This window comes from Oculina patagonica, chromosome 6 (assembly GCF_052425735.1).
Source record: "Oculina patagonica isolate OP01 chromosome 6, crgOcupat, whole genome shotgun sequence".
In the NCBI taxonomy this organism is placed as follows: Eukaryota; Metazoa; Cnidaria; class Anthozoa; order Scleractinia; family Oculinidae; genus Oculina; species Oculina patagonica.
In genome coordinates this window covers 7,153,868-7,180,698 of record NC_135763.1, presented here as the reverse complement: position 1 = coordinate 7,180,698, position 26,831 = coordinate 7,153,868, and the positions used below count along the sequence as shown (strand labels likewise).

The window sequence follows — 26,831 nt, the reverse complement described above, 5'->3', positions numbered from 1 at the left end:
TCTGAAGATTCAATTTCAGTTGGAATAAATGGTTTAATCGAGCAACAAGCGTGAATTCAGTGCGTCTTCAAAACAGTTAGATTGCTAAGTTGATTCCATTGCAGGTACCTGGAAAGAACAAATGCAAGACATTGTAATTTAGCGTAACTAAGAAATCTAAAACTCTTCCCTTCTTGAAGATAAGCAATACGTTTCTGACTTGCGCAAAAACTTAACAAACTTCATAGAAAAGTACCGAGACGTTGAAGACTTAGGCCTAAAATGGGATCTTGTCAAAATGGAAATTAGAGGTTTTACTGTCAAATTTTCAAAAATCAAAGCAAGAAGAAGACGAGATGAAGAAGTTTTCCTCCAAAAGAAAATCAACGAATTATTTACAAAAGCCGAAAAGAATAGAAACAACGGGCCAATAATTTGTGAACTTAATTCTACTCGAGCTCGTCTAGAAAAAATAATGGCACTTAAAACTCGCGGCACCATCATCAGGAGTCGCGCAAGATGGCATGAACAAGGAGAACGCAACAACAAATATTTTTTAAACCTTGAAAAAAGAAACCACTCCAGAAAGTTAGTCTCTAAACTGAAGCTACCGAACGATTCTGTCATAACTAACCAGTTTGACATTTTAGAAGAACAAAGTAAATTTTATAAATCGCTATATACCTCGCAACACGCGGAAAATGTTAAGAAACCGGAAGAGGGCGTTTTCTTTAATCCCAGCAACATCTCAGCTTTATCGGACCATGAACAGGCTCTATGTGAAGGTTTGATTACAGAAAATGAGGCTTTCAAAGCACTCAAAGAATTTGCAGCAGCCAAAACTCCGGGTACCGATGGTCTGTCGACTGAATTTTTAAAATTTTTCTGGCCTGAGCTTAAATCTCTAATTGTTGAAAGTTTTAATTATGCTTTTCTTAACGGTTCCTTGTCGATATCCCAACGACGAGGTATAATTTCGCTTATTCCCAAAAAAAATAAAGACAAAACCATCCTTGAGAACCTAAGACCAATATCTCTTTTAAACGTTGATTACAAAATTCTCACTAAAGTTTTGGCTAATCGTTTAGAAAAGGTATTACCTAAAATAATAAATCCCGACCAAACCGGTTATGTGAAAGGGCGATACATTGGAGAAAATATCAGATTGATCCAAGATTTGATGTTCCATTTGGATAAAGAAAATTCGCCTGGCATCGCCGTTTTTGTCGATTTCCGGAAAGCCTTCGACACAATTGAGTGGAACTACCTGGAGAAGGCTCTCACACTCTTTAACTTTGGGCCCGATTTCCTACAATGGTTCAAGACTGTATATTCAAATATTTCTAGCTGTATTCTCAACAATGGTCACGCTTCTCACTTCTTTTCTTTAACTCGTGGAGTGAGACAAGGCTGTCCAATATCAGGCCTTCTTTTTGTTATTGGTCTTGATCTTCTCGCAAGAGCCATCAAAAATCACGATCTTATTAAAGGAATTACAATAAGAAACCATGAAATAAAAACCACCATGTATGCAGATGACACCACAGTCTTTCTTAGCGATACAGAATCTGTTCCCCATTTACTCGAACTGCTAAACCAATTTAAGGTTGTCTCCGGCCTAGAAGTCAATTCCACCAAAACCGAAGCTATGTGGCTCGGCAAATGGAAAAATAGATGTGATACACCTTTCAATTTCAAATGGCCCGTCGACCCGATCTGCGCTTTAGGCGTCTTCTTTTCCTACGACACCACAAAAGCGGATAAGCTTAACTTCGACGTAAAGTTGCGAAGTATGGAAAAAGTTTTGAATATTTGGAAAAATAGGAAACTGACTTTAATTGGCAGAATAAATATCGTTAAAACTCTAGCCTTATCCAAATTAATTTTCAACAGCTCTAACCTCAGTTTACCAAAGGACTTGCCTGACACGATCAACAACATGATTTTTAATTTTATTTGGGAAGGTAAACCTCCCAAAATAAAGAAAACTACAGTCATAGGACAAAAAAACAAAGGCGGCCTAAAAATGATTGACTTTAAGGTAATGGAAACCGCTTTAAAAATCTCATGGATTAACAGGATACACCAAAACTCTTCCTCCTCCTGGAAAATTCTCATTGAACATTTCTTTAGGCAACATGGCGGCCTTTCTTTCCTATTAAACTGCAGATACAATTCAAGGCAACTTGATCTAAACAATGCACCACCCTTTTACCAAGTGATATTAAAGCATTGGCAGGAAAACAAACATATTATCTCAGAAGACAATATTAAACGGCAAAATGAAATTATATGGAATAATAAAAACATCTTAATAAACAAACACATGATCTATTTAAAACAATGGCACCAAAGCGGCATTACCTTTATTAGTGACTTGCTTGATGATGATTTTGGTTTCTTATCGCATACCACATTTCAACAAACTTTTCAGCTGAAAATCCCGTTCACAACTTATTATGGTCTAATAAACGCAATTCCACCAAGCTGGAGATGCGAAATCAAAGCAGCAAAAGACCAATTTGAAAACGAAAATGCGTCGCAAGAATCCCCTTTACGCAATATTATTAACACCCGTTCTGTTTATGCAGCTATTACGGATCATTACTTCCAACCTCCAACTGCTGAACAAAGACTTCTACGGTATGGTTTCTCCCAAGAAAGCCTAAAAAATGTTTACAACTTCCCTTTTGCAATTACGATCGAAACAAAGCTTCAAATCTTTCAATATAAAATCATCCATAATATACTTCCTACCAGGTATTCGCTTTTTCGTATGAATTTATGCGACTCTGAAACTTGTCATTTATGTAAAACGCAGCCGCAAACATTGCCTCATCTACTCTACCGATGTCCTAAAATTTCTAATTTCTGGACTGCATTTCAAAAGTGGTGGTCCGAAAAACAACAAAATACAATTACTCTTTCAGAACGCGATATCCTTTACGGCTGGCATGACAACGCCATACAAACAAAAGATATTTTAAATTACATATCACTTGTAGCTAAGTATTATATCTTTTGTACGACCCAAGACTGCGATGATGTACCTTTTGACGGCTTTCCTCCTTTTCTAAAAAACAGATTGGATACTCTACAACATATTGCAGTTAGAAATAAAACTATTAACAATTTCGAATTAAAGTGGAAAGACTTTATGTAAGCTTATTTCCTTGTTTATTTATTTTTTCTTTATTTATTTATATTTTTTTCATTTACTTTATTTTCCTATGTACCTGTACCTTTATTTTCATATGTAAATTGTAACAGTTTATAAACTACGTAACTTAATTGTAACTTACGTCTGTTCTTTTTTTTCTTACACTGTAACATTTGTACAATGTTAAAATGGCAATAAAGATATTAAAAAAAAAAAAAGAAATCTAAACAAGAAAATACGTTTCCTTGACGTAATACTGCTAATTAAATATCACTGTACGTGTATGTAAAGCCTGGTCAAATGGCGGCAAGTAGCCGCAAGCTTTTAACTTTAGTCCACTTGCGTCTCCGTTTGGCCAGGCCTTGGGTTCGTGAACTTGCGTTGACTTGCGATAAATTGCGTTCACTTTGGTCGAGACCAAATTTGCACGAAAGTCAACGCAAGTTTTCACCCGTTTTGCCACCCAACGCAAATTATTGCGAGTCTTGCTGTTAACTTTAAGTACGACTTGCGTTTACTGGCGAGTAAACTTGCGGGTGCGTTTGGCCCGCCAACACAAGTCTGTACGCAAGTTTAACTTGCGGCTACTTGCGATCACTTGCATTACCGTTTAACAAGGGCTTAAGTGAAGAAGAGGGATGAGTAGGTAGTGAGAGGACTTTGTTGCTAAAAGTAGTAGAAGTAGGAGTAGCAGTAGCAGTAGCAAACGCAGTAGCAGTAGCAGTAGGATATATTTAACAATTATTCTATGAGCCCGCGTTGGATACGATGTGGTAAATAGCCAACGAGGCGCGAAGCGCCGAGTTGGCTATAACGACTCGTATCCAACAAGGGGGAATGGAATAATTGTTTTATTAAATTCTTCTTTAACTTTAAATCGACTGGACATTTTATTTTGATGTAAACAAAGTGATAGTATGAGGATCGAGGCGGGAAAATTTGTGGCGCGGTGTTCACTTCTTGAGTTGAATGAAACACACGAGGAAAGCGAGCGACAGAGTTTCTTCCCAAGATTTTCTTCGAACAATCTCCTCTAAAGTCGTCTATATATCCTGGAAATTGTGACAACAGTTAAGATTTGTGGGATGATCCGAAGAAAAAGCTTTTCTGGAAACTACACGTCTTGTGCAAGTCGAACGAAGCAGGAGTTACATTGCACTTGTTTACGGCTCCACGGCTGCCGTCAAGACTGCCATATTATTTAAAGCGAAATTGAGCTGAAAGTGGAACAGGTTTATTGAAGTATGAAAGGACAAGACCAAGTTTGAAAGGTAACAAACTTTAAAGAAGTGCTGAGCCTAATTTTATGATGTCACTGAAAGAAACTGTGTCAGTTTGCCGTTCCGTTTTCGTAAATTATTTGCTTGCTGCTTTTCTACTTTATTTACTCGCTCTTGTTGTGCGTTTACAAGTATTTTTAATTAAACTTTTTGCATTAATCCTTTTGTTTTGCGTAGTTAATTTTACCATGGCATTTCTGTGGTTTTTGTAGCCACCGCTGATTATTTCTTGTTCATAAAGCTCGCCAAATTTGTTGTTTTCATCCATTTTTCTGATGGAACTGTCGATTCCTGCAGAAAAGTTTTACGCTGAGCGGCACTTGCCGCACTTATTTTCTATATAAGGTCAAACATAGGTATATGAGCTGATACCGGGATTCAGTAAACCAATCAGAAAGCTAGAAATGCAATATCCGAGGTTGAGAATTTAATAATGTTGGATATGAGATAGTTATAACCAACTTCGCGCTAGTCGCCTCGTTGGCTATCTACCGTCTCATATCAAACGCGCGCTCATGGAATAATTGTTTAATATTGTCGCTGTTTGAGGCGTCGCTGTGTATTTCTTTATTTTTTGGTTGCAAAACGTTCGGTAAGTCGATAAGATTATTGTGACTTTTAGTGTTCGGTTTGCATCAATTTATCGAATCCGTCTTATATTTTTCGTGCTTGTAAGCCTGAAATATGTAGGTTTCAGTAAAGTTGGTTTATTAAAGTGAAAAAAGATCTTTTATAAAAAAACAAGTACTTTTTCAAGCTTTCTGTTTTTTGGTAATTACAAATTAAAACTTAATTCACTGTTACTATTTTCTTTATTTATTTCGTGATTTGACTTTGGAACCTTTTTCAGTTAGATATGCTGCAACTTAACCCACTGTTATTTTGTTTATAGGCGTAGCTTTATTCCTAGGTCTTTGGGTTTTTAAGTCAGACCATCTATGCTTATCTGAGACATCCTTTGACTTTACGTCATACTGCAAAGTACCGAAGGTAACGATCTCCTAAAAGTTACGACCATCCATAGAGTATCGCTAAACTTTCACCATTAGTAGCGATCCCAAGTGTTATTAGACTTTCTGGGAAATGAAAGTTGTAATAACAGGTACCAAGAACGATATTATCATGTTCTCAAGTTAAGATGGTTTCCACCCAACATTCGAGCAATACAGGCCAAAATAAAGTTACCAAAGAGATCTCTAAGCGGCAACAGCTTAAGACAGCTAACAAAAACCTGCTAAAACTTTAGCATTCAAGCTGACCCCGCGAGAGAAAAATGGATTTGAAATTATCTATATTTCAGTTAAAAAAGACGTTTCATGTCAGTTCAAAATACATATTATCATCACGAGCTGCAGATAACCAATTTTTCGCCCACGACAGTATTTTATCCACGTGAATACCAAGACATTTCACGAATGCGAAATAAAACAAAACTGGTTTGAAAACTGATTATTTATTTACTTTCTGTGAGGCTGAACCAGAACCTTTGTATCATTTTTTTACCAGTGTTCCCACGTCAGACAATTTTGGAATTATTTTGAATCTTGCTGGTACCTCTTATGAAATCAAGTAGCTCGTCTTACTTTTCAAAATTTTGTATTTGGAATAATATCAAAGCAGTGCCCTTCTTTGGATTTAATAAACTACTTTATTATTATAGTAAAATGGTTTCTGTGGGACTGCAGAAGAAACCGGATATACATTCAAAGTTTTTAGAAAAAAATGATGATTAAATATGAAATTGAGAAGAAAATAAAAAAAAAGAAACGAGAATTTAAGCTCATGAAAAATGTTAAGGTGATGATCAAAAACAATAAGTTTCGTATTTATTAGAACCACCAAAATGTTAAGCAAAATACACATTATGTTTTCATGTTCGTAACGCTTTTTTATAAGTTTTTTTCTCTTTTAAAAGAGAAAGAGTCAGCTTGCAACGGGAGGGTTGTCCAATACTGTACGTGGACTAGATTCATCCGAAAAAGATTTAGTACGAATCGAGTTGGGATAGGCAAGACCGATAGATAGACAGACAGACAGAACTGACCTGAATTAAACTGAAACTTTATTCAAACTCCGAATTCCATAAATTGACACTAATTGGCTTTTATTAAAGTCGAGTGAAATTAATGCTAAGTAAATATATAATACAGAGTAATTATTTACTCTAATAAATATCTCGATAGTCAACTCAATTGGACAAACTATTATAAAGAATTACGTAAATAGCAAAAATCGAAATCCTAGAATCGTTCTTTTGAAGATAGGTCGAAGATTAGCTTTCCATAATTAATTAGGCAAGCATTTCATAATTTAGGTACCCACAAAAGTGATGGGGTTGAGAACAGGCCAATTATCGTGACTTTTATTCTCTTAGAGATATTAGCTGACAGGTAGCTGTTTAATATGCCGTCGGCCTACCCGCGAACGTTTATGTATACCGTTAACTTTAGTTGATATTGTCCTTGTTTGCTATCAAGTTAATTATGTCGTTGTTATTTTGTAGTACCATTCTGTAATTCAATAAATTTCAGACGGACAGACAGACAAACGGTGCGGGTTGACAAGAACAACTACCAGTAAATGTAGCGTTTCCATGAACGACGCAAAAACCTCTCAGTTAATCATTTTTAATAATAGTGCTTCAAACAAGATTGGTACATTTCAAGTCAGTTTTCAGTACATTTTAAGTCGTTTTATTGTATCGTACTTTTTTATAATGGCAAATGTGCCTGTAAAAAAATGAAATGAAAATTTGCGTTTATTGAATACACAGCAACTCATTGGGGGTCTCAAGGTCTTTATTCCAATGACCAATGCGGAAATTTCAAAAGCAAATACACTTGCTAACTACGCTCTTCTGTTGTTGTTCGCTCATTAGCTAACGAAATATGCCAGTTAATTGCGGTCACCTCGCTACATGTATCTGTTGGGCTTGTCTAGCATTTCTGCTTATTGTATTTAATTACGATAAACATGTCTTTTATACCCAAAATACACAACAACTCATTTGGGGTCTCCGGGTCTTTAATGCAATGACCAACGCGTGAATTCCCCAAATTTCCCCCTAGGAGTTGTTGGGATCATGAGTGAGTGATAGCCTCCCTCATCATATATGCTTAAAGCAGCTAATTTATATTGAAGAGAACGTTAACAGTCTAAATAGCGTTCATACCCGTTTGAGCGCCAATCGCCTGGGAGTTAAATGTAATGCCCAGAGACACCGCAACTTTGGGCATACCTCGCTAAACCCCGTCAAAAGGAGTGCCTAGAGCATTTAGTAATGTCAAAAACGCATAGTTGAATGAAAGTTAAGCTTATTAGTGAAAACCGAGTATGTTAGTGGTGTTAGGGCGCCATTCTTTTTATAAGTAAACGCAGGGCCCAAATCGTGTTTAAAGGGTTGAAGCACTCACTTTGGCAGCTTGAATGCGTGCACAAGTACGGACATTGGGCAGAGGTTAGAATGCTCAACTATGGGAACTGGGTCTGAGAATTGTACGGTTACGATATTGAATAGTTGTGGACCAGCAAACAAAAAGCACGCTGTCCCAACTGAAGAGGTGTATGCCACGTCGTCGTAGATGTTTTTGTGGATCGAATCCTGCTGCGGTCTGTACGAGAAGGTTTGATTTAAAAAAAAGGAGAAAAAGGCCACCAAACACGCAGCCCAGAAGGTTGTGTTCAGCGATATAGTAAGGTTAAGTTGTTCGAAAATTCTGGTGAGGATGGCTGGTTGGATAGGTAGCTTTTGAAAAACTACTTTGCTGTTTATGCGCATTATGCCACTTAAAAGTAAAGTTTTTTTTGTACTTGGATGATTGCGTTTAAAGCCGGGTTTGGAAACCCATGCTGCAGATGCAGTATCGTACTATTTTGAGGTAGCACGGAATGCTTAAAGTTGACAAAGTTCTTGCGAGGAAGACCACATAGCGCAAGAGGTGATGGCCCTGCAGTGCACTGGTTGGTAGCACAAATAAAGGCCGAAACGGAGTTATGCGTGCAGCTGCGACCGGTATGTCGCTACTGTGGACGGTTCAAACGCTTCTCTTCTGTAACACTGTAGTTCAGCGTCGAGACTTTGTTTCTGAGCATTTAAGAGTGTGCCCGTGAGAGAACAGGGCAGAACCAGGTAACAGGTGATACAGCTCATATCACCGATTTCGCCCAAACTTAGCATAAATGTTGGGTATGGTGAGCTATTTACTGTGACAAAACATCAGCTTAAAATATTTTATTCCCTTCAAGTTATGGCACCTTTTGCAAAAATGGCCATTTTTCACTAATTTATGCATATTTAATTAGATGACTTTGATTGACCAGTTCCACAAGAAAAAAAGACTTCTGAAAATAAAATTCACTGCATTATATTCTGTGGTTATTAGGCTTTAAGTACAATAATTCACTTCAACCGTCTGATTTGATTTCTTCTCCTCAAACGGTCTTTTGGAAGGTACACATTTCGTACTGTTGGAAATAGCCTTTAACTAGTGCCCAATATCTCCCATGAGCAACAACTTATATACATTATTCTTACATGGGTAATGAAATCCATCTCTAAACTTCACAAAAATGCCACAAAATGTCTGGGGACTTCAATATTTTATTAGTATTGAGGAACTAAACACACGTGACGTAACGATTTCTTGCTATTTCATCAAAATTCACCGAAACACAGAAGCCATTTATTTGCCTCAATTTGGCATAAAATCGGTACGAAATAGCTAATCAAGCATAAATCTATAGATAACAGTCAAAATATTGGCGAACAAAAGGCGGTTAGGACATTTTTCGGAGCGTTTTTAGAGCCGATATAATTCAGCAATGTTGTGATAGCAAATGTAAAAATAGCAGCGAAAGATTTTCTTCAAAAGCTCGCTCAATTCAACATTTAGGCACATCAAAGTTAAGAAACAAGAAAGTAATACTACATACATGCCACTTATCGACACACAGATGCTTTCTTTTGAAGAATTTGTTCTTCCTCGCTGCACTTCGATCCTTCGATCGATCTCAATTGACATGTACTGTTGCTTTGAGGCGCGATGAACTTAGCCAATACATCGTGGTTCATTCTGCGTGAAAGGTGTCAACAGGTTGTCAATAAAGTCATTCAAAGAGCAGTTCAAAGTTCACGGAAGGACACTTCTCTCAGCCAGTTTGAATGAAATAAATTTAACTGGAAAATAAACAGCCGCCATGTTGAATTTCTACCTTTGAGCCTGCGGTTTCAGTCAGCGGTACGGTCGTTAACTGGGCATCACGCGTCCATCACGCGTGACCACACGCGCGATCATTTGCTTTTCCCCTGCGAGTGTTCGTTGGATGCGTTTGTGATGAAAATGAGAATATTTTCAAATTGTCGTAGGGAAAACTATTTCCTCCGCTACAGCTTGACGTGTTTACCGCAATGTGATGCTGAACAAACTCTAGGGTGCTTACCATTTGTTGGAGAGAACCGGTTGGAATTGAACGGTTTCTTTCCAAAATTAGCAAACTAACCGAAATAGATGTCGCTTACCATTTGTAGCTCAGTTTCCTGTTATTTCTTTCCGAAGGATGGGAGACTAAAACTGGGAAACCTTACAAATGGTAAGAAAATTTCTGACGTTCCGTCAATTTCCGAAGAGATTTTCCAGAAAAAATTCTGTTCCATTTGGCTTTCACCGAAACAGAGTTCTTGATTTTTATGTTCAACGGTCGGCATGCACGGCAACCAAACCAAAATAATTGTTAATGTTCCAAAATGACGCTAAATGGCGGTATAAAACTGCTCCGACGTCTCGGCAATACTGCCTTTTTTGGGGTGGCACCCTGAAGAAGGCAGTATTGCCGAAACGTCGGAGCAGTTTTATACCGCCATTTAGCGTCATTTTGGAACATAAACAATTATTTTTAGCATAAAAGACGCTACACAGTTAAACAAATCAAAATGTCAACGTCTCCCAGTTACTTACCAGACATTTGTATTTTTTATTGCTTGCTCAAATTCTCCTCCCCTGGCGGAAATAGTGATTAGTACCGCGCATAACGATTACATTTTTTGACCAAATTCCCCTACCCCCGGGGCATAAATGGGAAAAAATGAATAACTCAGCAAAATTGGAGAATAACGTTTACGACGGGATAAATCACTATCCGGTGGATAGCGAGGTAGGTTTTGTAATCGTAGCAGGTGGTCTTTCTTGCGCAAGTGCTTTAGTTGGGGGAGCGTCTGTGCTGAACTGAACAAAGTATTCACGTACGAAATGCCTTTAGCAACGCAGTCTATATGGCGCAGCAAATATATACATATATCTATAAAGGTGTGAATGTAGAGAGAGAAAACAACAAAAAATAAAACGGGTTTCCCTCGCGTTGACCTCGAAGAAGACAGAAGACTACCTGTGCTGGTTGAAACATTAGCTAATAAGTTTTGCCGTCTTGCGTAGTCTTAGTCTTGCAATAAATTGGTTTAGTTTTAATGCGGGGTTTAAGCTCTTTACAAAAGTCTGCATTCGCGTCTTTGTAACTCACATAGCCACTTAAATTGAGTCGGTGATGAAGAAAATTATCATTTGAAGCCGCAATTCGTCACTTGCAATGTGGGCATTCAGGAGGAAAAATTTGTCCCCATAAATGCCCTTTTCTAAAACAAAACTGCAGTAATGACGTTTATCGGTAAATGGACAGATGGAGAACTTTGTGGGATCCCGAAAAAGAGAGTGGGGACAAATTCAGTCTCCTAGCTGCCAAAGTGTAATATAATATAGACGATTTGAACAGAAGGAATAGATGTACACAGGCCAGGCTGACAACCTGACCGCCATTTCTTCGAATGTCCATATTCACCCCCTCCCCCACCTCCCAAAAAGACAGAAACAACAAAAAAACAATAAACATACTAGTTTTAACCTGATATAAGATGGAAAAAACTTGCTCTGATCATTTAATGGTTTCCAACATTTCAGAGCTCAATTTCAGAGCATCAAAACCGATTGCATCGCATACATTACACTGCATCCAGTGTATTTCTCATCAACTATTTATCAAAAAAATTCAATGGAGAAGTTGAAAAAAATTCTCACTTTTACAAGAAACGCACACTACTTATAAGGCTAAGATCAAGCCCCGGTTGTTCAGAGGGTAGATAACGCCATCCGCTACTTATTCCAACGAAAACAAACATTTACGGAGGAAAAGCAAATGAACACGCGTGTGTATAGCTGTGTATAGCTGTGTTAAGCTATGTATAGGTGTGTATAGCTGTGTAGGGCTAGGCTATGTCTCCCCTCTATGAATATCCCTATATAGGATTTAGTCAAACAACTATATGATGACTACACTACGCCCGGGGTATCCAATCGAACTTTCGGTAATCGAACTCAATCGAACACCAATCGTTCGATTGGGTTCGGTAATCGAACATAATCGAACTCACAATAAAATTTGGTCAATCGAACTCAATCGAACGTTCGATTACCGAACAATGGACAATCGAACTCAATCGAACGTTCGATTACCGAACAACCAACAATCGAACTCAATCGAACGTTCGATTACCGAACTCCTGTTTGTTTATACTGCGTACATATTGTACGGTGCACCGTTTCCTCTAATCCTTTTTGGCGATTTACCATACCCCGGGATAGGACGATTGTCTGCACAATAGCCACGGGCACACCAGCGACGCGACGTTAATTCTGCATCGATTGATTTCAAGAGCTACGGCTGGGGCAGTCGAACAACGTACTCGTCCGAAACTAAAGTCAATTTTGCATGCAAGTTTTTTGCTTATTGTGATGGTTTTGATGTTAAGAAAAAAAATTGTTTTACTTGTTTACTTGTTATTTTTGTCATTCATTTTAATAGTAAGCATTTCCTCCAATGTAATTGTTGTCATGCTGGAAATTGCTTTTCTCCTGTCAACGTCGCTTTTGGCCGCCCTTGAGGGCTTGGACAGACTGATGGCGGCAGCGTTTTGGCTACTAATAATTAATGATTCTTCACATATTGAACACAACTGCCTGTGTTGCAGTAAATAAAATGATGCAACTTCTGTCTGAGTGTAACGGTGAAAAGCAGGGCAGAAACCATATCGTTCCTTTTAATATAGAAATGTAAACAATAGTGCATTCCAGTTATTTTACCGTCGTTTTGTTCTCTTCTACCAAATATATTTTACCAAACATTGACATTCAGTTCGATATTTGGACGTTTTTATATTTATTCCATTCAATAAAAGTTGATTTTGATTAGTCCTGCGTGATTTACTTATCAAGAGAAAGATTCCGAACAAAATCGAACCCGATTGAGTTCGATTATGTTCAATTGTGTTCGATTATGTTCGATTGGTTCGATTGGTTCGAAAATCGAACTCACAGCAAAATAGATGTTCGATTTTGTTCGATTACCGAACCCAATCGAACGATTGGTGTTCGATTGGGTTCGATTGATTTTTGGTTCGATTTTGTTCGATTGGATACCCCGGGACTACGTACTTGCCCCAGTGAACGGCCGTACCGCTGACTGAAACGGCAGGCTCAAAGGTAGAAATACAACATGGCGGCTGTTTATTTTCCAGTTAAATTTATTTCATTCAAACTGGCTGAGAGAAGTGTCCTTCCGTGAACTTTGAACAGCTCTTTGAATGACTTTATTGACAACCTGTTTACACTTTTCACGAAGAATGAACCACGATGTATTGGCTAAGTTCATCGCGCCTCAAAGCAACAGTACATGTCAATTGAGATCGATCGAAGGATCGAAGTGCAGCGAGGAAGAACAAATCCTTCAAAAGAAAGCATCTGTGTGTCGATAAGTGGCATGTATGTAGTATTACTTTCTTGTTTCTTAACTTTGATGTGCCTTAATGTTGAATTGAGCAAGCTTTTGAAGAAAATCTTTCGCTGCTATTTTTACATTTGCTATCACAACATTGCCGAATTATATCGGCTCTGAAAACGCTCCGAAAAATGTCCTAACTGCCTTTTGTTCGCCAATATTTTGATTGTTATCTATAGATTTATGCTTGATTAGCTATTTCGTACCGATTTTATGCCAAATTGAGGCAAATAAATGGCTTCTGTATTTCGGTGAATTTTGATGAAATAGCAAGAAATCGTTAAGTCACGTGTGTTTAGTTCCTCAATACTAATATAATATTGAAGTCCCCAGACATTTTGTGGCATTTTTGTGAAGTTTAGAGATGGATTTCATTACCCATGTAAGAATAATGTATATAAGTTGTTGCTCATGGGAGATATTGGGCACTAGTTAAAGGCTATTTCCAACAGTACGAAATGTGTACCTTCCAAAAGACCGTTTGAGGAGAAGAAATCAAATCAGACGGTTGAAGTGAATTATTGTACTTAAAGCCTAATAACCACAGAATATAATGCAGTGAATTTTATTTTCAGAAGTCTTTTTTTCTTGTGGAACTGGTCAATTAAAGTCAGCTAATTAAATATGCATAAATTAGTGTAAAATGGCCATTTTTGCAAAAGGTGCCATAACTTGAAGGGAATAAAATATTTTAAGCTGATGTTTTGTCACAGTAAATAGCTCACCATACCCAGCATTTATGCTTAGTTTGGGCGAAATCGGTGATATGAGCTGTATCACCTGTTGCCTGGTCCTCTTATGGACACACTCTTAATGTACCTGCCGAGGTAAAGAGGCAAAAAAAAAATCGAGGGAAAATAAAGTTGAAGTGATGTGAAGTCATGTCATGTCCTGTCATGTCATAAAATCATAACATAAAATCTTATCACATCACATCAACTTTATTTTCTCTGCCTCTTTTTTTTTTTTGCCTCTTTACCTCTTTGTACTACGGTAAAAACCAAAATATTTCGCGAAGCCAAACGCATTGTTTGCGTGTTGCGTTAAGTTTCTTTACTGATATTGCTGACAGTTGCAGTGTTATCGGTGCGTACAGTTAACCATTTGCCGCTAAGGTCCTGGTCCAGCCTCTAAGTGCGAGCAGGATAGTATATGTCTCTTGTAGATTAATATGCGCTAGAGAGGGAGCTAAAGAGGAACAGCAGTCAGCTGCCCAATTTAAGTAGAGCCGGTCGCCATGAAGAAATCCTCCTGAACCGAGCGGGCACGCGACTGTGAAGAATTCATCCGAATCAATCGGCTCAGATTCGACGAACAAAAACTGTTCCGTTAAAGACGATTAAAAATTCAGCCCACCATGTTAAAAAAGATTTGAGTGCCGCGGTGGGGAGGATATGGTGATGCAGACGTCGCAAGCTACGAACAGTGTCAATTACTCGCCGGAGAAAAGTTCGCCCGCTAAATACCACTCGTGCTGCAAAATTTAATTTTGCAGCACGATTCTCTCTTTGTGATTGATTGCTTCGCCATTGAGACGCTTGGTAATTCTTTATTCACTGTGTCAATTTCAAATCCCAGAAAGGTAAGTCGCTGAGTGGGAGGGATAGCTTTATCTGAAGCTCAAGTTGGCCTAAGAGTCTAATTACTGATTAACTCATTGTAAACTATTTCGCTCTCGCTTTCCCTGTCCCCTATGATGAGAAAGTCATCACGATATGCTTATATGGTTTGAAAACCTCGCCTTGTCCTGATTCAGGTGATCGTGGGCCTGTGAAATATTCAGGGTGATTTGTGAGATGCCAAAAGCCCGAGGTTGGGGGAGGACTCCCACATGAAAGCGGCGGGGATGCTCGTCGGAATTAAAAAAAATAAAAACCTAAAAGAGAACAATCTGGGTGTGGCTCAAGCTTTTAATGACCTCGAAAAGATATCACAATACTGAAAATAGAATTTATATTTGTCTATTTCTTTTTTCTTTGGCTGAAAAAGATGGCATTTTGTCCGGAACACCCTAAGCGAGACTAAAATCCTAAGCAAGACGACGAGTATTCTCTCCCCTTTAGTAAAGGATTCCCCCCGGGGGGGGGGGGGGGGAGGGGGGGAGGGGCAAAAGATAATTTCAAGTCATACATGTCGGTAGTGTGGTTCTCTCCGCTGAATTGCAAATCGAGTCCTGTAGCTTTGTAATTAGATGGGTGGATGGGTACGTGTCGTTAAGCACTTTTGAGATCAATTTTCACAAGAAACGTGTCAAGCTTGATAAGCGAGATCGCTTTGTCAAGTGTCACGTAAGAGAAATGTTGGGTGGTTGTATACGAGTTTATGTTGCTATGTTCTGGGCGGGTGCAGTCGTGTATGAGTCGAATATTGTCACTGTTTGGTTTAGGAATGGCCCAAAGAGCACCCACAATGGAAGGTTTTGTTCTGGTTATTACAGAATTTCACATTTGATTTTCATCGCGAATTTGTTTTTCACCTTGTCACACACGTCCGTCGAAGTCATAAATCTGTCATTCGTTTAGTACTTCCACCGGTGTTGAAACTGAATCAGGAGAAACGAGGCAAAGCCATTTGTGATGCCATCAGAAATGAAGACCGTATCGCTGTTATCACGTAAGTAAGCTCACCAGGCATCTAAGTTAAGCGGTGAGCAGTGCAGAGTGAAAGAAAGTCATATGCCAGTGTGCGGATTTGGATGTTCGTGTGGTGGGTGAGGCTGGCTACGATTTGAAATGATAAACATTGTCCTATGTCCATTGATATACGGTCGAGAAATTAAATTGCCTGCAAACAGGTGTGAGAGCCCTCCTTGGTTGGAGCATGTTGTTGACGATTTCGCACTACAGGTTTTTGCGGAGGCGCCAAAGCGGAACTGGGAGGGCGACTTTTGACGAGGAGCGAGTGTGCAAATGCTGGAAGTCACTTCAGCGCTTGAAGCCATATTTTCGATGCAACTTGCAATATTCGTTATCATAAAGAAGAGCGAATAAGAACGTGTTGGTTACCAAAAGTTCCGCCAGCGATGCTGGGTGTGTCTAACAGTTTCCCTGTGGTCAATAACTTGTGCATTATTCGCGCGTTTGCGGCCTATTGACATTGACAACATAATGTTTTCTGCTGTCCACATTAACAGCGTAACGCTTTCTAACTTCGGCTTTGTTTTGTGTGCTCTTATCACGATGCTTCCCCCACCTAATTAAGTTACTAATCTCTTGTCCTTAGTCGTTGCTTGCTAGATTATTAGATTGTGAGTGTAATTAGACGAAGAACAAGAGATTAGTTACGAAGGTGGGGCAAGCATCGTGATAAGAGCAAACAAAGCAAAAGTGAAGCATAGAAAGCGTTACGGCCCATGCTTGACGAGCATTTATCCATTTAAAAACCAAGGCACTTAACAGAGTAAGCTATTATTATATTACATGTATTGTAGCTGCTTAATCTCAAGTGCATAGTCAAAGTTGACAACTTTACAATCATAACCAATATAAATTTAGTTTTGTGGCGTTTAAAACTAATGTATTTGATGTGAGCCACTTTTAAATGTTATCTCAATCATAGTAAAAAATAAAGATGCTAGTAAATGGCCCAGCTCACAACAGTCTCTCGTAGCTCAGTTGGTTAGAGCGCCCAACCGGTATCTGAGAGGCCATGGGTACGATTCCCGTTGGGGACTCAGAATTTTTTCTTTGTCCCATGCTCATGTCATGTTAAACACTTCATCTTTATTATTTATTACAGAGCTTAAAATTTACCATCTCTATTATTAACTAAAAACTTGATGATTTCGACATTGCTGAACCTAGACGTATGCAGGACGCGTGTCATATATCAAACAGACAGACAGACAGACAGACAGACAGACAGACACACACACACACACACACACACACACACACAAGCAGGCAGATAAGGTGGACCTTTAGACAAATAAAGTTAATAAGTACGTCGATTTAAATAGTAGGCATTGGTCAGGAGAGCGTTCAAACTCAACAGTCAGTTTTTGTCTGCCCCTAAGATTTTTCCTTTTTTTTTTTCATCATGTTACTCTTACACTTTGAGTAGCCACCACAAGAAAATGAAAACAGGAAAAACGCTCAACTACAAAATCACTCTTAAAGAAATGTAATATAGTCAAGACTGACTTGAATTAAACTGAAACTCAAATAACATCAACTTATATTTGCTTTTATGGAAGTGGAATAAAATTAATACTAAGTAAATATCTAATACGGAGTAAATTTTTACTCTAATGTATATCTCGATAGTTACAGTTTAAAACTCATCGTGTCAAACTAACATAAAGAGTACACGAAGAGCGAAAATCGAAATCTTAAAATCGAAAACTTGTTTTCGTGTTTTTTTTTTTTTTGCCTGATGGCTTTATCCGGCAGATTGTATGCCCCAGGCGTGAAGCGTGGCTTTCACTCCTCCCTGACTGAGTGAATTCTGTCACGGGCGTGGTATTGTTCGAATTGTCTATTGAGAAATGCGCGGCGTTTAGGTATTAGCGTTTTTGAGCATGGAGGTCGGCACACGCAACGTGAGCTCGAAACATTGCCGTTTTAGTAGTATAACGTGTTGAAAAAAATAGAACTTTCTCGGTGCCTAGTAATGGAATGATTATTGATATATTACAGTTAAAAAGAAATGTAGTGAATGTGGCCTAATTCAAAAGCTACAACTAATTTACGGAGGCCTGCCTGAGTGAAGCAATGGGTGAGATTTTGCAACCTTTCGGCAAAAAAATTGTTCCAAAACTGTTCTTTCGAGGACCGAGTTCTCTGACGAAGGCGAAACGAGGAAGTATGTTTTCTCGATTACATTCTAGAGGCGGTACCCGATTCTTTGATGTCGAATTTGCCGCCTTGTGTATACAGTCAACTCTCTCTAAGAAGGACACCTTCGGGACCGGCCGCAGCTGTCCGTCTTAGAGAGGTGTCCGTTCTGTAGAGAGTCGAAGTAACACAACACCAGTAATTCTGAGATAATAAACTTAAGCTAAACCTTTGCATAATCAAACAAACCTTTGCTAACTGCAACAAGACTAAAATAATAAAAGACCGTATTTGCTTGTTGAAGCAAAAATTGAGAGCTTCTACGCAAACTGTAAAACTGTAAGTAGAAAACGACCTCTTTAGGTCCCATACACGTAAGCAGAAAAGTAATGTTTTTGGTTAGTAAGCTTGGTATACACGTATTCTTAGGGCGCTGACTAACTTTGCGTTAGGTCAATACGAAGTTTGGAAGTATTTTCACTAATAAAACGTGATAAAAAACACTTCTCAAGTGTCCGTTAATGATTTCAAAGTGTCCGTTGTCCGTCTTAGAGAGGTGACCGTCTTATAGGGAGTTTGGTTACAGTAAAATGACTGAAAAACGGCAGGGACCGTCACCAGGTGTCCGTCTTATAGAGGTGTCCGTCTTACAGAGGTGTTCGTTAAGAGAGAGTTGACTGTATACTAGGTTATGCAACGCTTACGAGCGAGTCACTTGTATTTTCTCGGTATACACACGAGCCTTTAAGCAAGTGTGTATACCAAAAAATACAAGTGGCAAGTGGGATATTCCATATTTATATATACTACTAGTAATACGTGACTCGCAGGGCCTCGCGAAGCTCTGGGTTATTGTTGCCTAGTAACGGACAAAATACAGCAGACAGAATAGAAACGGAAACTGAACAACAACGAACTGCACGATTACAGAGACCTCGACAAAATACAACAGACAGAATACAAACAGAAACTGAACAACAACGAATTACAGAGACCTCGAAAAAATACAGCAGACATAATACAAACAGAAACTGAACAACAACGAATTACAGAGACCTCGACAAAATACAGCAGACAGAATGCAAACAGAAACTGAACAACAACGAACTGCATGATTACAGAGACTTCGACAAAACACAGCAGACAGAATACAAACAGAAACTGAACAACAACGAACTGCACGATTACAGAGACTTCGACAAAATACAGCAGACAGAATACAAACAGAAACTGAACAACAACGAACTGCACGATTACAGACCCAGCAGTTTATAGCCTGAATAGGCGTTGAGGGAGTATTATGTGGACATCAGTGTTATTTTAATCCCAAAAAAAAACGATAAAAATGAAAGGCTCAGGATTCGAACCCACAAAAAAAAAATAATAGTAAAAAAAAAAAAAAAAAAAAAACCCTAGCCGGATTCGAACCCCCGCCCTCAGTCCCGAAGATCTGATTTCAAGTTCGACGCCTTACACAATTAGGCCACCAGCGCGCGGCCGTGTGACGTCATTTCCGTCAGACACCAAGCTCACAAATATATATATATGACCGTAAACTCCACACGAGATTTCATCCCACCTGAGCCCTTTGAGGGACAAAATTATACACCCCGCTACGCTCGGCCTTCGGCCTCGCTTCGCGAGGAAAAACAGTGGATAGCGTTTTTGGCGCGCGCTGATTGGCTACTCAAACTCTGAATATCCTTTACTAGTCACCTCCGAGCAACGCGCGCGTGAAAATTGTAATCTATGAAGGGAATAAACTAGTCAAAATCATTCTTTCGGGTTATATCATTTCACTGTTTTAGTATACACCTGATTAAAAAATGGTGGGCCCATGAAAAGCATAAACCATGAACGATGCGACGCAAATGTTTACTGGAAAATTGGAAAAAAATAATCGTCATACGTGACGAAGTAAATATGTTTATAGAGGGGCAGCATACATCATACTTTTATAGCTCTCAAAGAAAGAAAATACCTTGATCATCAACAAAGAAACATTACTAAGCTTACCAAGGCTGTCTACCCAGAATACCATTGGGTCATATCGTTCAAGGTTTATGCTTTTTACAGGGTCAACGTTTTTTCAATTAGGTGTATAATAAAACAACTATTCCCCTGAGTGTCGGTGGCTAGTGGTGGATATTCACCTCACCGCGACATCCACTACTACCATCCACCATTTTATTACAAAACGTACAAACGTAAAAACAGATTTTAGGAAGCTTAGATATTTACAATAGCAATCAGTGAAGACATTTACTTGAATATTCATATAAGAATGCTGTGACCTCACAGACAGTGGATGGTAAGCCTGTGGTCATACTCCGCCTCTGTACTAACAGATTATTGTAATTATGCCTATGTTCATATTTTAACCTGTTGATTTGCATGTTTTCACACGTGACATGATTATTGTAAGATAGATAGAGCTATCCAAATGAGTTATATGTCCTCAAAAGTAGCGAGCATCCGGAAATAACAAAACTAAACGCTGTTAAATCTGAAAGTAACAAGAGTAGTTACTTTCAAAATTTTACGGTAGTTTGTTCATGAAATAACCATTCTAGGCCTAATTCTGTAACCTCTGTTTTCGAAGCCTTTCGTGATAGTTTATTCAGTACTATGTCACAGTAATAACGTGTAAGCTCGATAAGTAAACTATATGCAGCTATTTAGACAGGCCCGGCCAGGGGTTTTGGGTATACAGTATCTTGGATGTTTTTAACCAAGGTATTCGGTATTTTTTTTCTGAAATATAGGTAAAAAGTATCTTGTTTTCCTGAAATTTGTGGCATTCTGTATATAAGCATAATGTTTTTTTTTTCTTTTAAAGTGTCTTAAAGACTCTTATCCTCAGTGCTTGTGTGACTTTTAAAAAAATCATGGAAGATCTGCAGTTCTTGTGTGACTACGTGGTCATGAGTGGTCGGGTTTTGACTTTTTTCAAAGCTGTTAATTAGGGAAGGACCATTATTTTTTGGGAGAGGAGGGATAAAAAATCCTGATAAAAGTTGTTTGCAAGAGCAAAAAGCCTCAGATAAATTGTTTGCAGACATGAAAAGGAGAAAATAAATAGATTGACGACAATAAATAGTCAGCCATTTATACATCATGATACATCATCAACAACACTCTTTTTGATGCCCAGAATGCTGGAAATTGCATTTCCGATCTTCTAGATTTCAAAATTCTCTAAGGGAGAATGCCCCTAGACCCCCCTTGGAAAGGGAGCCTCACAGACCCATTCTGTAGTCACATTCACCTATTCTTAACCCTTAATATGCTGCGCCAGTAAATAAAGCAGAGGTAGATCGATGACACGATTCGTTACACAACTGGAACCTTTAATAAGCCTGAGCGATCACAGAACAAGTTGACACGAACGACAACACGAGGGCAGAGGAAGAAGGACGCTTCTACGCATGCCTATTACCAACGTACCGCTGACCGGTACTGGCGCAACTTCCTTTTCTTCTTCCCTCAAACTTTACAAATGTGTAGCGAGCTAACCTTAGAGCTACATGCTAATTACAAACATGAACGGGTATTAAACTTGTAACAAAAACTATAAATTGTTCTATCAGCCTCTGTTTTTTTTTGTAGTTAGTTCGAGTCCAGAACAAAGTCATTGTAACGGGCTGGAGGACGTCGCACACGTGTGGATCTGAGGGGCGGGGGACTGGTTTCAGAGTCACTGGCGGGGGAGTCTGTTACTGGATTGGGGTGGTTGTCTTCGCAGGGCTCCTGTCCACCATCAGGAAGGCTGTCATGAGGAAAATCTTGAGTTGCAGGTGTTGAGATTGCACTCGGTATGACAGGCGGAGATGGCGGGGAACGCACTGGCTGTGCTGGTGGGGCTTCATCGGAGGACGAGTCTACATCATCGTTAAGAGCGGATGGTCGGTAGTCTGCTACTTCAGATGGGACCCGGTAGCAATCTGAGGTTTTCACCCGGTAAGATGTGCTTCGTAGCTGAGAGCCGACAAACTTTCTGATGTTGCAGAAAGATCCGGTTACTTCTACAACCAAATAGCGATCGCGCGCTCTTGTCTTGTTGCGGTCTGAGTACAGGTAGACCAAGTCACCGACGGTGATGTGCTCAGCTGGACGGTTCTTTGCGATGGGGGCCTTAGCCTTCTCGCTGTGATGGTGGTTGGCAATACGTTGTTCGTGTTGCTGAACGATGAGGTTTTGGTCGTGCAGTGGTATCTGCTGTTACGAAGTCTGTCACAGGGGACACAGGACCGCCTAGCGGGTCATGTCGGAGTAACTCATTTTCAACCTCTTGAACGGCCCTCTCGGCGACAGGGTTCTTGTTACGATTCTTGGCATTTCCAATCTCTATGGTGATTCTGTGGTGTTTCAGCAGTAGGTCTTCTGTTAGTGCCTTGAACCCTGATGCGGGGTCAGTGCGTATGACGGCTGACGGGCCGTCTAGCGGACGCATTTGGACACAAAGGCGGATTAGGGCATCACGTAGTGTGTTGTGTCGCTCATCCTATAGCAGAGTCGTGGCTGTGAAGGAGGTCACACACTCACGTAACACTAGTATGAGCTGTCTTGAGCGCTTGATAACATCTGCAGCGAACGATACGCCAACGGCGTCAGGCGGAGGGGAAGATGACTGCTCCTCTCGCATTTTCGGAGTTTGGCGCAAGGCAGCACATTGGTGGCAGGCTTGAGTCACACGGTCAATGGCCTTGTCTATGTCCGGGGCATACAGGTAGCGCTTTGTTACAGCTTTGAGTTGATGACTGGATGGGTGACCGAGTTGGATGTGTAAAGCGGTTAGGAGTCCCTCTAGTACTTGTCGGGGGACAATAATGCATTCGCGGGTTGGTGCGAGAGGCTCGTTGCGCTTAACAACAAGCAAGCCATCCTTCGCGATGGTTGCTACGTTGAGGTACCTCTTAACATCCCTCAAGTTCGTTAGCTTTTCCGAAGGACGTGTTCCCTGTTGTAGGTGTGCACGAGTGCGTCGTAAATCAGGGCATTCGGCCTGCGTAGTCAACCAGGCGGTGCGGCTGGTGAATGGGAGGTGCTTGGTGCCACGAAGTATGTCTTGAGTAGATGTGTGTCTGACAACTGATTCTTGGGTGAGTTTCGTAAATGCGCAGACCTGGCAGGCTTCATCTTCACACGGGGCAGCATTACGGCTGGAGAAATCTGACGGCAGTATTGCAGAGCCGGATACGTGTCTTACAGAGGCCTGATATCGGCTCACAGTAGACAGGAAGGTAGACACACGGGGGCTTGCTGAGAACTCTCCTCGGCAAAGTTTTTCATATGCCTGTACACATGGTTTGCTGTCGGTCAGTATGCAGGCCTTATGATGAGACTGTATCAGGTAAGGGCTGAAGTGTTTAGTGGCAACGGCGATAGCTAACGCTTCCACCTCACATGGTAGCCACGCTGTCTGGGAGCCGCGTAGTTTGGCGCTGAAAAATCCTGCCACGCGTAGCTTGCCATCACGGGAGACATATAGGGTGGCGCCTATTCCAGGTTTCCGAACGGCTCCGTCTGTCACTATCCAGAGTTGGTCTGCAGGTCTGGGGAGGGAGATGGTGCGGGTATTGGATAGGGCTGTCTGGGCGTTGTGGAATGATGTAGTGAGGTCATCTGTCCACTGGATCGTTTCGTTAGATTCACGGCCAGCAACAGTGTCGTCAAGTTTTGCAAGGAGTGTAGAGCATCCAGGAATGACACGGGAGAGCACCTTGAAAGCTCCAATGAAGGACCGCATTCGGGCTACGGTGTCGGGTGCAGGGCATGAAGCAAGGGCGGCGATGCGGTGTGGGCTGGCACTTAAGGTGCCACAGTTCCAAATCCAGCCTAGTATTGTTGTGGATTGTGGGTTGATGACGGTCTTTGATGCGGAAAGGCGGAGATCGCATTTCTCGAGGGCTTGTAAGACTTTTGTCCAGTTCTGCAGGAGTTCTTCTGGGGAGTTGCCGCCACAATACAGATCGTCAGCGATTTTAGCAACGATGCCTTCCTGCAACAGGTCATCGAGCACTCGGCTCATGAGCTCTTCGAGGGCGGTCCCTGAACCTGGCATGCCCATGGCAGACCGGGCATACACACTCACACCTCGGAATGGTGTGGCGACGCCGCAATATTTCATAGAGTCACGTGAGAGTGGAATCTGGTAGAATGCGCTGGTCAGGTCTGTCGCGACAATGTGTTTCCACTGGGCAATAAGGCGTAAGGTGGAGTCGACATCGGGCATAAGAGAGGGCTGAGGCTTTCTGTAGCGACCAACGTCAGCAAATGCAGTGACTAGGCGGTAACCACCATTGGCTTTCTTGATGAGGAAAGACGGGTTTAGGTACTCAACTGCAACGTTGATGTCTTCGGGGCGTCTAAAGACACCCAATGTTTCTAGTTCGTCAAACTTCTGTTGCAGCTCCAGTAGCTGGTGACGGGCATACTGTGGCAGACGGCCTTTCCGTTGGGGGGGTTCCACAGGGCCCATGTTTACCCTGGCTTCGAACGGACCTGCTGAGCCATTGTAACCTTTTATGTTTGGGTCAAAGACGTGGTCGTACTCGTCCAGGAGTGAGGTAAATTTGGCTCTGATATCGCGAGGAAGTAAGTTCTCTGGATCGAGACACACGTTTGAAGAGAGTTTCGTGCTGGTCTGAAGGATAGGTGGCCTGGGTTGCGGAGTTGCTTGCAGCTGTGCGTTGTCGTCGCGGGCTTCCGGTGCGTACACAGCGCGCACCTGGCAGAAGTGTTCATTTCTCTTGAGGAAATGTGGCTCGGGAGAAAGGTTGGGGATGCGTATCTTTCCGGCGACGCTGGAGATGATGGCCGGGCTTGGCCACAGTTGGGAAGCTGTTAGCTTTCTTGCGCTCGGCGCATCGGTCCGCGGTTCCAGTACATACACAGAGTCGCGAGGTGCATCACTCGGTAGATCAACTTCAATGAATTCTCCGGGCCAGATAGTTGTGGACGAGGAAGGGGAACGTAGCACTATGGCACGACGTGCGGCGGAGCTGACTACTGCAGGTTGGTGCGACCCATAGTGGTGGATGGACCCGTCCCCGAGGATTACTTGGCGCTTGGCTGGGCGTACTGCAATATCGTTAGTTTCCATGAAGGGGGTCCCTGCTAGTACATCTACATCGAGATCTTCAACGACAAGGCCTTCGAATGTAAACGTCCGATCTTCCCGGGTGAACGATAAGCGTGTTTCACCGACCACGTGTAGGGGAGATGAGCCATCTGCTTGGTGGACGGATTGAGAACTGGGCGTCACGCGGCAGCCAAGACGTTGGACGACGGTGTGACGAATCATGTTTCCCGTGGCGCCACTGTCAATGGTTATGCGCACTGGGTGGTGTGCATGAAACATATCAAGGTACGGTGACTGGCGAGTCTGTATGCGGAAGACATGAGTGTTGGGACTAGGACCAGGGTCGTCAGTGTCGCTGTCTGGTTCGTCTGCATAGGGTCTGGTATCAGGATCAGCGGGGTCATCGAAGATGTCAGCGATTTGTCTGGCCTTAGCTATGTACCTGCGATCCTGTTCCGGAAGGAAACTGCACTCGCTAAGGAAATGGCCACTCTCTGGACGGTTAGCTTGTTTACATAGTGGGCAAGACTTGGATGGACGGTTGGGTCGTGTGCTCACCTTGTACTGAGATCGGTTGCCACTGGGTTTGCGATAACTACTAACCGCGGTGCGCATGATCTTAGCGTCGTTGGCGGTGCGTATCTCATCGAGTAGGGAAGTGAGGGCCTGAGATATTTCTGGCTTTATGGATGCTAGAGTTCGTGATCGTAATTCGGTGCCATATCTTTGTTTCACTAACTTAGGCAACTCAGGGTGGATTAGTCTGAGCCAGGTCAGTACGATGAAATTTTCCAGTGTAGGAGTTAGTTCTTCATCCTCAGTGGTTACATCACCGTGGTGGGAAAGGCTGTTAGCGTGGAGTAAAGTGTCCTCCACGGAGGCCATTAGTCTCTGGAAGAGGTCTTCAGGCCGTTCGTCAGCTTTCAGATGAAGGTTTGCAAAATCGAGGAAGTGAGCTCCAGTGATTTGGAAGCCAAAATGCTCGCGAATCATGTTCCAAACAGACTGAATGGAGGTCGAATTCTTTAATAAGGTGCTCCTCGATATAACGGGGCAATAGTTGGCTATCTGCCCGAGCATTAGTTCCAAAAAATTAACTTTCTGGCGAGCTGTTTTACGTCTGGAAAGCGGTACTGTTTCTCCGTCATCGGTAAAACCGCGTAGGGGCTGGGCCCTAGTCTTCTTTGCCCAAGTGGCGCCGTCGGGGAGAAATGGAGCGAAGTTAGTGTCGAGTGACAGAGTATAAACCAGATTTTGCCTCCAATTCTCGAAGCTGTTGATCGTCTCGTTCTTCGAGAGGCTCCACTGTTTCGGAGCCCGTGTAGTGGTTCCCATGGTTGTGTACTGGCTGTACGATGGAATCGTGCTTGGACGACGAGAATGTTCGAAGTATCGACGTACCTGAGTGAAACGAGTAGCTTTGCCTTGAAATTATCGTTTAATGCGCCGATTTTTTTGGCGTAAGTTCGAGGACGCTACCACCACGCCAGTAAATAAAGCAGAGGTAGATCGATGACACGATTCGTTACACAACTGGAACCTTTAATAAGCCTGAGCGATCACAGAACAAGTTGACACGAACGACAACACGAGGGCAGAGGAAGAAGGACGCTTCTACGCATGCCTATTACTAACGTACCGCTGACCGGTACTGGCGCTGAAATTACTCCAAAAAACGCGTTTTTTAACCGTTAATCGATTTTCTTGGCTCTACCGTTTTAAATTTCTCTAAA

The 26,831-nt window shown here is 41.3% G+C and overlaps 1 protein-coding gene and 1 pseudogene across 1 annotated transcript in view; both read right to left on the bottom strand.

Annotated features, from left to right (window-relative positions):
• LOC144656588 (uncharacterized) overlaps nucleotides 1–26,831 on the bottom strand; it is a 507,005-nt gene that overhangs the window by 106,056 nt on the left and 374,118 nt on the right. The window lies entirely within an intron of this gene.
• On the bottom strand, nucleotides 21,436–26,433 carry LOC144656947 (uncharacterized; annotated as a pseudogene).